We start from the raw sequence: 13694 nt of genomic DNA, 5'->3' as shown, positions 1-13694 counted from the left end.
AACAGGTGTAAGTGTCTATTAATGCCTGGGATGGATAAGGCTCCATAAGAGTCAGCTGCCATTCTTTTGCTGTTGTTGATACTGTTAGGCTTTATTGGTGGAGTGATGAAATCACCGAATACACAGACACAAAAATCAGGGCATTGGGAAACATCTTCGTACTGGATGTGCCACGGGTGAGATTTGATCATACATTCTCCAATTTCTTCCAGATCCTGAGTCATGAAAAGGTGGGCTGAGTCATGCATGGGGCTTCCATTTTGCTTATACTGAGCCAACACGTTGTGAAATCTTTAGTAAGCAGCAGGAGCTTTAATGGAAAGCAAATTAAACTCATCCCCCGGTTTGCTGGGGGGGGGGGGGGGCGGAAGCCCGTCAGTGAACCTCTGTGTCGCTTGGTTTCTCTCTAGCTGAATGTGTCAATCTTTTGCCGGGAAGCTCATAGTGATCATAGCATCGAGCCTGGAGCTCTTGGAAGGAAAGGGGTTTGAGAAGTCCTAGGTCTTCCTCCCCGCCTCTCCCTTTTCTTTTTAATAATGTGTTTCCTTCAGCCTGTGATAAATGACTGGGAGTGGAAGATGCCCAGTAGGGGGAGGGAAAGGGAGGGATGTTGTTTACTTATCTGCGAGCACATCGCCAAGACAAAGCTTGGAGTTCTAATACTCTCCCGTGCGTGACCCACTTCCCTCTGTGGCCCAGAGCAAGTATCGCCCTGATTTGCGGGTGACTCTGAATAATCACCTCCCTCAAACTTACTCACCTCTCCCAGCAAGGCAGGAAGGAAACACCACGCCTGGCCTTGGGCAATCCCGGGGACCAGCCAGGATTCCATTAACCCCAGAAGTGAACCCTGGGTTCCATTGGCCAGGCCCCACCTCCCAACTGCGTTGGGCTTCCTTGGGTAATTTATGAGCTTCTCCACTTTGGCTGTTATTATGCGCCTCTTGTTAATGAGCAGGCTTAGGGCATTCAGGATTTCCTTAATTAGTGTTTCCTCCTTCCGGAGTATTCTGTCTTTGGACTTTTATAGGTCGTTAACAGCCTTGCAAAGTCTGACACTGTAACAGGCAACTGGGTTTCTTTACTGGAAAGGAGAAGGGGGAGGCTGAGGGGCAGATGGAAGCTGCTTTGGGTCAAGGGGGGCTCTTGCTCACCAAAGGCCATAAACTCACCATTTTCTGTCCCAAGGGGACAAACACAACCCACGCGGCTACATGGGACTGAGGAGATTTTGTATCTGCATTCCTTTTAAAATGGAGAGACCTGGAAATTGGTCTCCAAAGACAACAAAGTAATGTTTCATTCACTGCTCCTGGGGGCTTCCTATTTTCTGAGGTCAGTGTGTGCAGTTGCTTTCCCGGAAGGCACGTTTTCTTCAGCCTCAAGGCCTCTCCAGCTGAGGTGGCTGAGGGAAAGACTGGAGTGAGGGGATGAAGTCCTGGTTGACAACACCACCTTTCTTTTCATACTTCAGCACTTGACACACTGGCACGCTTCATAAAACAGGTGGCAGGCACGGTGGGGCCAAAGTGCTGATTCAGTCATGCCACTTGCCTTTCATCTTGAGCTTGAACTGTTGAACAGACATGCTTAACAAGATGGAGGAGTTTATCTCCTGAAGTCACTGTGCGGAACCATATTCATCTCCCAGGACGCTGCAGGGGAACCATTTTCTAGTTATAGAGTATTAATAATTTGCCCAGTGGGCTTAAGAACTATTGATATGGTCATTAATAACAACAAAATCTATTGATACATTTTTTTGAAAAAAGCAAGCTTAGACCAGGCGCGGTGGCTCATGCCTGTAATCTCAGTACTTTGGAAGGCCGAGCTGGGTGAATCATGAGGTCAGTTCGAGACCAGCCTGGCCAACATGGTAAAACCCTGTCTCTACTAGAAATACAAAAAATTAGCTGGGCGTGGTGGCGGGTGCCTGTAATCCCAGCTACTTGGGAGGCTGAAGCAGGAGAATCACTTGAACCCAGGAGGTGGAGGTTGCAGTGAGCTGAGATTGTGCCACTGCACTCCAGCCCTGGTGAGAGTGCGAGACTCCATCTCAAAAAAAAAAGAAAGAAAAAAGCAAGTTTATAAAACATAGTATCTTGTCTGCGATTTCATTTTTGTGGAAAACAATCTACTATGGAAAGAATAGGTTGGAAGGTTTTAAAATATCAACATTGAGCCGGGCGCGGTGGCTCAAGCCTGTAATCCCAGCACTTTGGGAGGCCGAGACGGGCGGATCACGAGGTCAGGAGATCGAGACCATCCTGGCTAACAAGGTGAAACCCCATCTCAACTAAAAAATACAAAAAATAACTAGCCGGGCGAGGTGGCGGGCGCCTGTAGTCCCAGCTACTCGGGAGGCTGAGGCAGGAGAATGGCGTAAACCCGGGAGGCGGAGCTTGCAGTGAGCTGAGATCCGGCCACTGCATCCCAGCCTGGGCGACAGAGCGAGACTCCCTCTCAAAAAAAAAAAAAAAAAAAAAAAAAAAAAAAAAAATCAACATTGAATGGTGGAGTAACGTTTTTAAATTTTTAGTTATTTATTGCCTTTGGTAATTCTGAAAATTTTCTCCAACAAACATATATTACATTTGAAATAAATAATAAAAGTAACCCCCCAGATATTTCTGGTAAATCCAACCCCAGCTTTAGCTTAAAATTGTCTCCCAAATTCAGACAAAAATATCTCAAGGTCAGTGGCTAATTTCTGCTTTTATGCCTTCTTCAATTCAGCCCTGCTTCCCCAAAAGCCCAGGGAGTTGAAGCTAAAGATAAATCATTAGGCTGGGTGCGGTGGCTCACGCCTGTAATCCCAGCATTTTAGGAGGCCAAGGTGGGTGGATAACCTGAGGTCAGGAGTTCGAGACCAGCGTGGCCAACATGGTGAAACTCCATCTCTACTAAATATACAAAAATTAGCCAGGGCATGGTGGTGGGCGCCCATAATCCCAGCTACTCCGATGGCTGAGGCAGGAGAGTCACTTGAACCCCAGAGGCAGAGGTTGCAGTGAACAAGATCACACCACTGCACTCCAGCCTGGGCGACAGAGCAAAACTCCATTTCAAAACCAAAAAAGGGAAATCATTGTTCGCCATTTGTATTTGACTCAGTGGCCCCTTTTTCCCTCTAGGCCTAGCTTCTCCTATAATGAGAGCTGTCACAGAAGGGCACGGGGCAGGAGTGGCTGTCTTTCCACAGCCATAAAATGTTTGTTTTCCCCTTGCCTCTGCTTTACCCTGAGAGGCTGGGATTAGCAACACTGTACAGTTCTGAGTGGGGCTGTTTATCAAAATGTGCCGTTTAAACCCAGATTAAGGCAACCAGGATTTTGAGTATGGAACCAGCGCTGTCTCCCAGCCTTTCTGACCTGTGTCTGCTCCTCAGCCCGAGCCAGGAACAAGAAGGACCATGGGGGAAGCCTCTCTTTATGAGGCTTCCGCTACTAAATCTCTTCAGCTTCCTCAGCTGGAAGCCTGAAGCGAAGCCTGGACAGTCTTGGCATCACCTCACCTTGAGCAAGGGGAGGGGTTTATTTAAAAAAAAAAAAAAAAAAAAAAGCTCTAGACGATTAGGAGGATGACAACAGGTCATTTGGGAGTGAAACACTTTTTAGGGATGAAGCCTGAAAAGGGATTTTGAAACCCCAGACAGTAGTTGCTTATGCGACAGGGAGAAACAGCCCTCAGGCCACCAGGGTCATTGCTCCTGGGGATGTTTTCTGAGCCTCCCTTCTGCTCCTGGTTGCAAAACACAGTGGTCTGTGCAAGAGCCCTCCAAGCCGCCGCCTGTGCGCCTGGTCCTGCAGCCCTGCTGCTGCTTCTGAGGAGATTATGTCCTCCCTAAGGAAGGCTTGGGTGAGGAGGAGGGCTGGTGAAGTGGGGCATCTTCCTCTCCTTTGGAAAAGGACGACAGAGGGGACCTGCCCTTAGCTCACTGTTAACAGAAAAGGATCTCGGGAGAGGCTTCTCAGTTCTACTGGTGAAAGCTGTCAGGCTTGGCACATGGAGAAGGAAAGCAGCAGGAGGAGGAGGAGGGGAGGGCAGCTGGAGGAGGAGGAGGAGAAGAAGGAGGAGGAAGAGGAGAAGGAGGAGGAAGAGGAGAAGGAGGAGGAAGAGGAGGAGGAGGAGAAGGAAGAAGAGAGGGCAGCCCTGTGCTTTTGTACCACTGAACTTGCCCCTGGTGAGGCAGGTGAGAGCCCAACACCCCCGCAGTCTGGGACCAGGGCAGAAGCTGCATAGTCCAGAAGGGACCATGGCCTGTTTGTTCCTGGAAGAGGGCAGCGCATAGCTGGTGCTAATAAATATTTCAGTGAACACCCAGGCTCTAGTGGGCAGTCAGCAAATGAAGGAGTCTTGGACAGCAGCAGTTTAGAACTACTAAGTTAACTCCTAGTTAAGATTAGAGTTGGTGGATCTGAGTTCACATCTCAGCTCTGCCACCAAGAGCTGTGTGGCCTTGAGCAAAGGGGAACCAAACACCCACTACACAGGGTGGTTAGGCAGACTAAGAAAGTTCGCAGTTGACCAGGTGCGGTGGCTCACGCCTGTAATCCCAGCACTTTGGGAGGCCAAGGCGGGTGGATCACGAGGTCAAGAGATCAAGACCATCCTGGCCAACATGGCGAAACCTCATCTTTACTAAAATACAAAAATTAGCTGGGCATGGTGGCCTGTGCCTGTAGTCCTAGGCTGAGGCAGGAGAATCGCTTGAACCCAGGAGGCAGAGGTTGTGGTGAGCCGAGGCCGCTGCACTCCAGCCTGGTGACACAGTGAGACTCTGTCTCAAAAAAAAAAGAAAAGAAAAGAAAAAAAGAAAGTTCACAGTGCAGAGCAGGAGCCTGGTAAACAGTGGATAGTCAAGAAATGAACGAAAGCTTCAAACAATAACTGGGCAGCATGAGAGACCTCTGAGGGTGATGGAACCATTCTGTGTGTTGATCGTGGTGGAGGGGACACAACTCCATACCTTTGCCAAAATCCATAGAACTGTATGCCATGAAGAGTGAATTGTACTTTTTTTTTTTTTTTGAGACAGAGTCTGGCTCTGTCGCCCAGGCTGGAGTGCAGTGGCGCCATCTCGGCTCACTGCAAGCTCCGCCTCCCAGGCTCATGCCATTCTCCTGCCTCAGCCTCCCGAGTCGCTGGGACTACAGGCGCCTGCCACCGCGCCCGGCTAATTTTTTGTTTTAGTAGAGACGGTGTTTCACCGTGTTAGCCAGGATGGTCTCGATCTCCTGACCTTGTGATCCGCCCGCCTCGGCCTCCCAAAGCGCTGGGATTACAGGCTTGAGCCACCGCGCCCGGCCCTGAATTGTACTTTTTTAAACTTTTAAAAAATTGGTTGTCTCAAAGATTCCTTCTGGTTTTGACATTGTATGGATTTCTTCACCTATAAGATAGAGTTGTTGCTGGAAAAAAATGATGTAATTGATATGATTCTGCATTTTGGTGGAAAGAAAAAGGGTCTGTATGGTATAGTTTCATTTGTTCACTCTAGCGTCCTCTTATCAGCCTGCTTTTGGTTCCTTCAGGACTTACCCAGGGAGTGGTCGAGGATGGCCACTCAGGACCTCATTTGGTGTCCAGGTGAAGTGAGCTCTCAGAGGTACAACATCCTTTATGGTAGCCCCTGGTCCCACATGGCTATTATGACTTGAAATGTAGCTGCCTTAATGAGGGAAGTTAACTTTTAATTTTATAATCTTAATTAACTTACATTTAAATTTAGAAACCAAATCAGTGTAAAAGATTTTCCTATTAAATATAACTGTATTGTTTTGGTATAACTACTTCTTAATTTTATTTATTTTGTTAATTTTTTTTCCTGAGATGTAATTCACATACCATAAAATTCACCATTTTGTTACTCATTTTTAAATTTTTGAGACAAGGTCTTGCTCTGTCACCCAGGCTGCAGTGCAGTGGCACCATCACAGCTGACTGCAGCTTCAAACTCCCCAGCTCAAGGGATCCTCCCACCTCAGCCTCCTGAGGAGCTGGGACCACAGGTGTGAGCCACCATGCCTGGCCAATTTTTAAAAAAACTTTTAGTAAGACAAGATATCACTATGTTGCCCAGGCTGCTCTCGAACTCCTGGGCTCAAGTAATCCTCCTGCCTTAGCCCCTCAAAGTGTTGCAATAATAAGTGTGAGCCACTAACCTGGGCTTTTTTTTTTTTTTTTTACATTTCACCATTTTAAAGTGTTACAGCTCAGTGGTTTTAGTATATTCACAAGGTTATGCAACCATCACCACTGTCTAATTCCAGAACATTTTATCACCCCTCCCCCAAAATAAAACCCGTATCTGTCAACCGTCTGAATTCCTCCCTAACCCCTAGCCTCAGGCAAACACTAGTCCACTATCTGTCTCTATGGATCTGCCTATTCTGGACATTTTATATAGATGCAATCACTTAATATGTGTCTTTTATGTCTGGCTCTTTTCAGTTAGTATATGTTTTCGAGGTTCAACCATGATGTTGAATATTTATGGCTGAATAATATTCCATTGTATGACTGTACCAGGTTTTGTTTATTCATTCATCAGCTGATGGACATTTGGGTGTTTCCATTTTTTTTGGCTACTAGCCCTTGAAAATATAGCATTCAAATGAGATGTGTTGTAAGGGTAAATCAGACTTATAGAAAAAATAATAAAAATACCTCAATAACTTATTTATATTCAATACATTTTGAAATAAGTTTTTTTGTTTGTTTTTTTGAGACAGAGTTTTGCTCTTATTGCCCAGGCTGGAGAGCAACGGCGCAATCTCAGCTCACCACAACCTCTGCCTCCCAGGTTCAAGTGATTCTCCTGCCTCAGCCTCCCGAGTAGCTGGGATTACAGGAGTGCGCCACCACGCCCGGCTAATTTTGTATTTTTAGTAGAGACAGGGTTTCTCCATGTTGGTCAGGCTGGTCTCGAACTCCCAACCTCAGGTGATCCACCCACCTCGGCCTCCTAAAGTGCTGGGATTACAGGTGTGAGCCACCATGCCCGGCCCAAAATAAGATTGTTTGTATATGGAGTTCAGTAAAATATACCATTGAAAAAAACAAGCCTAGAAACAAAGCAGAGGAGGTGTGACTGTAGGGGAGGGACGGCAGGGACCTTCCTCCTCAGGTCTCTTTGTTCAACTTCCTGCACTCAATGGTGGACTTAGAATGAGGGACGAGGGAGGGCCTGGGAGGAGCAGCCACTTTTGGAGTCACTGTGCCTTGGCACTTAGGGGAGCTACAGAAAGCACAAGTCCAGGCAGGCGTTGGTAGATTTCCCCCTGGGAGGGGACTCAGGGCTGGATTAATTGAACAAAAGGAGTAACTGGAGTGGCCAATGACAACACTGCCTTCTCCTGGCACCTGGCCTGCGCCAGGCTGCGGAGTTGCTCAAGGCACTTTTTGCTCAAGTACCTGCAAGCTCCTGTGCTCCTCTCCTTTGCGGGGGAGCAAAGGCAGCAACATGAGAGGCTTCATTGTCTCTGGGAAGCAGGGCTAGAGCCCAGGCCCTGCTCTGTCACTATTTTGCTGTGTCCTTGGGCAAGTTCTTTCTGCTCTCTGGGTCTTGATTTCCTCATGGGTCAGATGACAGGACTGGATTAGATAATCTATAGGGTGTTTTCCAGCTTTAACATTTTAGAGTTTTGAAAATAGTCCTGAGTCAGACAGAGATGGGATCAAAGCCTGGCTTTATCCTACCAGCTGTGTAACTTCTCTGTGCCTTGTTTCTCTATCTTTAAAATGGAGTAAATAATAAATAGTGACTTCACAGGGTTACTCTAAGGTTTAAATAAGGTAACTGTTGCCAACACTTGGTGCTTACTATTACCAAACACTGTCCTAAGTGCTTTGAACAGATGAGCTTATTTAATCCTCCCAGCAAACCCAAGTTCCTATAGTGAGAATGTGACAGAGAGGATTTTGGACCCAAGTAGTCCAGTTCCAGAACCTGTTTCCTCATCCACCATGCTAACCTGCTTTCAGTACAGGTAGGAGGCTATGTCCTCAATAAATGCTGGAGGGAGAGGGAAGCAGAATTCTATGACTGTTAAAATACTTCTGATGGAAATGCTAGTATGTTCCCCATTAAACAGATGGAGAAACCAAACTCAACAGGACGAACTGATGAGCTCTGGACCACCGCCAAAATGGTGACAGAGCAAAACCCAGATACCCTGGCTCAGAGTTCCCCCAAGTATTTGGAACTGGAGTGGATCTCAAATTACACATGCAAATCAATTGGCAGATAAGCAGCCCCAACCCAGGCTGATCTCAGAAAGTATCGCTTGGCTGATTAATATCTGAATATCAGGGCCGCGTTTCTGGAAATGCCTTTGCCTTCCTCAGTGCATATTCTCTGAATTTCATCCAGGTACAATTCTTAGTTGTTAAGTGTTACACTTAGTAAGAATTGGCTGTCTAGGGTGCTTTTAAAATCACTCTTGGCTGCTTCTAAGATTGAGCTCAAATATTTCTTGAGTGTCTACTGTGGGCAGAGCATGTACTAGGCACTGGAAATATGCAGAGATGAAGGAACTACTTCCCGCCCTGCCCGCTGGGAGTTCTCAGTTGAATCAGGCAGATAGAAGACATTCCCTTGCTCAAGAATAATTGTTTAAAGATGGACAAAAATGATAAAACTCAGTGTTGGTGACTGTGTAGGGAAACAGTCACTCTTATTCCCTGCTGGTGGGAAAGGAACATGGTCCAAACTTTCTAGAGGGCAGTTCAGTAACAGTTATCAAAAGTCATAAAACTGTGCCTACCCTTATAACCCTGCAATTCTACTTCTTGAAATTGGCCCCAAGGAAATAATTATGGCTGGGCACAAAGGTTTAGCCATAATTATGTTTGTGCAGCGTTATGATAATGAAATACTGGATACACCCTTGTACGTCAATGGGGGACTGGTACATTAGGCACGGGTCTTCCACACAAAGGTCACCAGAGAATATTTAATGCTACAGAGGTTCACATTGTTACCCAGTGAGGAGAAAAGGCAGGATACAAAAATGCCATCAGATAGTGTGGCAGCATTTTTTTAGTAAGAATATGCTTTTTCCAAAAATTAGCTGGGTGTGATGGTGGGCGCCTGTAATCCCAGCTACTTGGGAGGCTGAGACATGAGAATTGCTTGACCCCGGGAGGCGGAGGTTGCAACGAGGTGACATTGCACCACTGCACTCCAGCCTGGCGACGGAGCAAGACTCCATCTCAAAAAGACAAAAAAGAATATATGCTTTCTACGGTAAGAGCTAACATCTATAGTCACTTTTAGGCATTATTTCAACCCTGTAACAGATACTCGTTTTTAAAAAATTGTTTAATAAACTCTTAACTATCATAGGTGCTCTTTAAATTTTTTTTTTGTGGGGAGGCCAAGGCAGGCGGATCACCTGAGGTCAGGAGTTCAAGACCAGCCTGGCCAACATGGTGAAACCCCGTCTCTACTACAAATATAAAATTTAGCCGGTGTGGTGGTCCGTGCCTGTAATCCAGTTACTCGGGAGGCTGAGGCAGGAGAATTGCTCGAACCCGGGAGGCGGAGGTTGCAGTGAGCTGAGATCATACCACTTCACTCCAGCCTAAGTGACAGAGTAAGACTCTGTCTCCAAAAAAAATAAATAGCCAGGCGCGGTGGCTCACACCTGTAATCCCAGCACTTCTGGAGGCTGAGGTGGGCCGATCACCTGAGGTCGGGAGTTTGAGACCAGCCTGACCAACATGGTGAAATCCCGTCTCTACTAAAATACAAAAATTAGCCGGGCGTAGTGGCGGGCGCTTGTAATCTCAGCTACTTGGGAGGCTGAGGCGGGAGAATCGCTTAAAACCAGGAGGCAGAGGTTGCAGTGAGCTGAGATCGCGCCACTGTACTCCAGCCTGGGCAACAAGAGTGAGACTCCGTCTCAAAATAAATAAATAAATAAATAAATAAATAAATAAATAAATAAATATTGTTTTTAGAGACAACTCTCACTGTTGCCCAGGCTGGAGTACAGCGGCTGTTTGGAGGTGTGACCATAGTGCACTACACCCTTAAAGTCCTAGGATCAAGTGTTTCTCCTGACTCAGCCTCTCAAGTAGCTGAGACCACCAGTGTGGACCCAGCCTCATAGGTGCTCTTTTTATTCTCATTTTACAGTTGAGAAAGTTGAGGCTCTCCGAGTGTAAGAGACTAGCCCACATGTTATAGCTGGGATTGAAGTTTGGCTCTGAGAGCCTGTGCGGTTAACTCGGATGTAATTGCTTTCCTATAGGCAAAGAAAACCATACAGGAGAATAATGGTGGTTCTCTTGGGATGGCGAATTATGAATACTTAATTTTTTCTTCATTATAATTATCTGCATTTTCACTGATTTTTTTTCCTCTCAATAAGCATTGGTTGTTTTTGTAATTAGGAGAAAAAAAGTTATTTCAAATAACATTGGCCTGTTGAACTCAGAAATCACAAAAATGAAAAGCTTGAAATATAAGAGAGTTTATCCTTGGCAAGTCCTCCACCTGCCAGAGGGTTGTTTCAGATGGAGGACAGAAAACCCTAATGTCTGGTCTTCAGAACTCCAATGGAGGACCCTCATCCCCAGCCAGCCCTCAAGCCAAATCCCAAAGGGCGAGTTTCCAACCGGCAGGTTCCTGTCTTCCCATCAGCCCTGAATTCCATAGCCCAGTCTTCGCTAGCAATTCAAAGCTGGGCACCCAGAGCTCAGTGGCCCCATTCATCATGTGGGAAGCCTTCCCACCACCTCATTTGAGAGTGAGTTAGGCAGGAAAGCCCAAAGCAGGTGGCAAAGATTATTTAAAAACAAAGATTTTTTTTTCTCTCCAAATTAGCTAGGGATCCCTAGAGTCACTACCCACCAGGAAATTAACCCCTTTTTGTACTCACAGGGCTGACTGGCTATTGTGATAGCTGTTCATTATGAAACTGTCCATCACAACTGCTGTTAGAGAACTACCTGCTGGGTTTCTACCACCTGAGGAAAGGAAGGCGTGGGGAGAAGGCCAAAATACCGTTGTGGGGGGTGTGGAGGTGTAAGGGAAGACACGGAGGAGGGATACAGGTGGTTGTAATCATAGTAAAAGCAGCAAAACGTTAATAAACTACAACGAATGTTTCCTGAGTACTTACACATGCTGGGGGGTTTATATGCATTATTTCATTGAATCTGCCCTTAAAACCCCATGAGGTAGGCACTGTTATTACACCAGTTTTGCAAGTGAGAGAGCAGTCAGGCTGAGTAAGGTTAAATAACTTGTTCAAGGTTATACAGCTGCTAAATGGAGCAGTTAGGATCATAAACTCAAGTCCTCCTCTTGCTAACCACCCACCTGGGGGCCTGGGGAGCCCCCAGAGAGCCTCTTCTCAGGGCGTGCTTCATATACACACTTTACACACATTTTCAATTTCAAGACTTGCTGTTTTCAAGTCTCTTGGCCAGAAAGATCTCACAAGGTTTTTGTTTTGTTTTGTTTTGTTTTCCCTAGATTTATGTGATGCCACTTTGGAGGTACTCAAGCTTGATGGCTTTGAGATCTGCCCGTCCTGGGTTTGTATCCTATTTCCAGCACTATACGCTGTTGTATTTCGGGCCTCAGTATTACCAATGTAAATTAGAGACTGAAAATTAAACATACATGTCCTTAATCACACAGTAACCATAAAGTTTGGAAACACACTTATTTTGCCTGTCTTTTAATGTAATCGAGTTATACCATTCACATTTGTTATGCATATTTTCCTCTTTTCAGATACAGAGTAGCTCATGAGATAGATCTGAACTCATGGGAGATATATATATATTTTTTATATTATAAAATTAAATATGTGTATAAAGAACTTAGCATGCAGCCTGGCACATAATAGGTGCTTAATACATGAAAACTACTGTTGTTTGTTGCTTTTGGGCCTTAACTCAATCTCACAAATGTTTGTTGAGTGTCTGTGTGAAGGCTCTAGAGGCAAGCTCTTATGTAGTGGGGAAGGCAAACAGACATATACATAAATTATTCTCAAAGAAGGCAGTCTATGTTAAGCGAAGTGCTGCCAGTATAGACAAAGTGCACTGAGAGAATAAGGGACAAAGTAGTGAATTCTTGCCAGGGAGATCTGGGTGCTAAGATTTTTATTTTTAGATTAAATTGACAATATAGAGAAATGTAGATCTTCAGTGTACAATTCAATGAATTTTGGCAAATGTATTCACCCATGAAACTACCACTGGAATGAAGATCAAGAACATTGACATACCCTAAAAATCCCTTCTAATCAATCCTCACTCCCCAAAGGCAACCACAGTTCTGTTTTTTCCCCACAATAGTTTTGCCTGTTCTTAACCTTCATACAAATGGAATCATTCAGAATGTCCCCTTCTTGTGTCTGGCTTCTTTCATTTAACATGGGTGATAAAGTTTGAGCTGAGCCTGAAAGCACCGCTAGGATTGAATAAGCAGCCATGGAGGCAGGGGAGAAAATATGAGGTATAGGGAATAGCTTGAGAAAGAAAAGGAGACAGATAAAAGTGAATTGGGGACTGGTGTGACTACAGAAAGGGGTACCCAATGGGGAAGAGAAAGAAGGATGGAAAGCTAGGTTGGAGCTTTGTTTTGCAGAGTTTTCAATGCCAGGACAAAGGCATGTAGACTTTATCCTGAAGGCAACAGGGAGCCAGCCAGGGAACAGAAGAGTGGACTGATGAGATCTGGGTTTTGAGAAGATGTGTATGTGGCCACAGCAGGTAGATACAATGAAGTTCAGGAAGTCTGGAGGCCTGGAGACCAGTTATTTGATTGTTTATTAGTTCATCCATTCATTCACAATGTCTGCCAACTTTGTGATCAACAGTCTGCTCATTCATTCATTCACTCAAAAAGTATTTATCTGGTACTGAACTCTAGATTTTGGTTTCTGGCCATTACATCTCTGGCTTTATCCATTGACTAGGAAACAAGTAAGTTTGCTAAACCGTTTCTGCTGGTTCTTCCTTTTTTAAAAAATTGAGATGGGATCTTACTGTGTTGCCCAAGCTGGTCTTGAATTCCTGGGCTCAAGCAATCCTCCTTCCTTGGTCTACCAAAGTGCTAGGATTACAGGCATGGGTCACTGCACCCAGCCTCTGCTGGTTGCATCAAATTCTCTCCCCACCCCAAAATTCTGGGAAATCCTTTTTTTTCTAGTAGTGGGCTCATCAAATCCTGCTAAGAAAATCTTCATTCCCATTGGGTATATCTTTTCTAAAAACTCAATTGGGCAGGTATCACCTTAGATTATTTTATATGTGAGATAATAAGTAAATAGCCCAGAGAAACGGGAAGAGTTTAAATAAATGAAGGCAAGGTCAACTCTATGCCTTCTTGGAGGGCTGGGGACAGTGTTTCCCAAAGTGTGTTCCACAGTGGATCACTGGTTCTGCAGGTTGTTATAGGATTCAGTGGGGATGGAGGAAATGAAATCATAGCCATCTCAGTTTGGGAAATACTGGGTTAAAAAACAAACAAAGTAGGTTTCCTGACTGCAGGACTTTTCAGAGGCTTGATGACTATGCCTTGTTCATTTCTAAGAAGAGGCGTGAATCTTTTCTGCCTGGAACATCTCAGGCATTCCTGTATTTCTCAGAATGCATTTGTGAGATTCGCTGACATGACTTGAGAGAAATCAAAGCAGTTCAGATCCAGGAGAGTTATGGAGCAAAAT

The 13694-nt window shown here is 45.3% G+C and overlaps 1 long non-coding RNA gene across 1 annotated transcript in view; it reads right to left on the bottom strand.

Annotated features, from left to right (window-relative positions):
• Window positions 1-248: 248 nt before the first annotated feature.
• LOC105494449 (uncharacterized) overlaps window positions 249-13694 on the bottom strand; it is a 28046-nt gene continuing 14600 nt past the window's right edge. The window contains exon 3 of the long non-coding RNA XR_011624794.1: window positions 249-1655. This is a non-coding gene — a long non-coding RNA (uncharacterized lncRNA). The remainder of the gene's footprint in view (window positions 1656-13694) is intronic.

The sequence above is a fragment of the Macaca nemestrina genome, chromosome 1 (assembly GCF_043159975.1).
Source record: "Macaca nemestrina isolate mMacNem1 chromosome 1, mMacNem.hap1, whole genome shotgun sequence".
Taxonomy (NCBI): Eukaryota; Metazoa; Chordata; class Mammalia; order Primates; family Cercopithecidae; genus Macaca; species Macaca nemestrina.
Note: the sequence above shows the minus strand (reverse complement) of the source record. Positions and strands in the feature narration are given on the sequence as shown.